Raw genomic sequence first — 1,181 nt, 5'->3', positions numbered from 1 at the left:
ATGTATATATGTATGTATGAATATATGTATGTATATATGTATTTATATATGTATGTATATATATGTATGTATGTACGTATATATGTATGTATGTATATATGTATGTATGTATATATGTATGTATATATGTATGTATGTATGTATATATGTATGTATGTATGTATATATGTAAGTATATATGTATGTATATATGTATGTATGTATATATATGTCTGTATATATGTATGTATGTATGTATGTATATATATGTATGTATATGTGTGATAGATGTAGAACAGTTAAACCATTCAACTTTTCTCTGTAATGTTAATTAGGATATATTTCCAGTCACAAGTATACACTAATCAACCATATCTGAGGTTAGGCTATACATATATATATATATACGTATATTATTTTTCCTTTTGCTGGCTCCAACCGGAAGCTGCGGTCATGCTGGGGCACCGCAGTTTTCCCTGGCTCCCACTTCTGAACTGTTCTTGGTGAAGTAACAAGTTCGACAAAGTTGCTCTTTCTTGTTTTTCCTGGCACAATGTGGGCGCATCTGGTATTTCAGATAAAAAAACTAGTCCAAAGGTTCTTTGTAAATATCCACATCTACTCCTTGTAGATCTTTGAGGTAGTTTGGCAGTGTTGAAAAGTTGGGGCCTTGAGGCCTAAGGTGTTACAGCATTGAGTCCCTACACTAGATCGGGAGGGCGTGATCTTTAGGGATGATGCAATGATGTTCAGCTTTGGGGATCGTTACAAATTTCAATCCCTAAGTTATATGTGTGTATGTGCGTGTATAAATAGATGTATTTATATGTGTATAAATATCTTTTTGTATTTATGTGTGTATGTATATATATTATATATATATATATGTATGTATGTATGTATGTATGTATGTATGTATGTGTGTGTGTGAGATTTAGAGTGTGTATGTATGACAATGTGTATATATCTGTATATATAAATATATATATATTTATATATGAGTGTGTATATATAAATATGTGTATATATAAATATGTGTGTATATAAATATGTGTGCATATATAAATATGAGTGTATATATAAATATGAGTGTATATATATATATCTTAACGTGTTGAGAATTCATGAATAATCATTTGACAGCAAGCGGCACAGGTCTGAGACATATAATTCATTTGTGCATGTGTGTGTGTGTGTGTGTG

This window comes from Octopus bimaculoides, chromosome 29, assembly GCF_001194135.2.
Source record: "Octopus bimaculoides isolate UCB-OBI-ISO-001 chromosome 29, ASM119413v2, whole genome shotgun sequence".
In the NCBI taxonomy this organism is placed as follows: Eukaryota; Metazoa; Mollusca; class Cephalopoda; order Octopoda; family Octopodidae; genus Octopus; species Octopus bimaculoides.
This window is presented reverse-complemented; position numbering follows the sequence as displayed.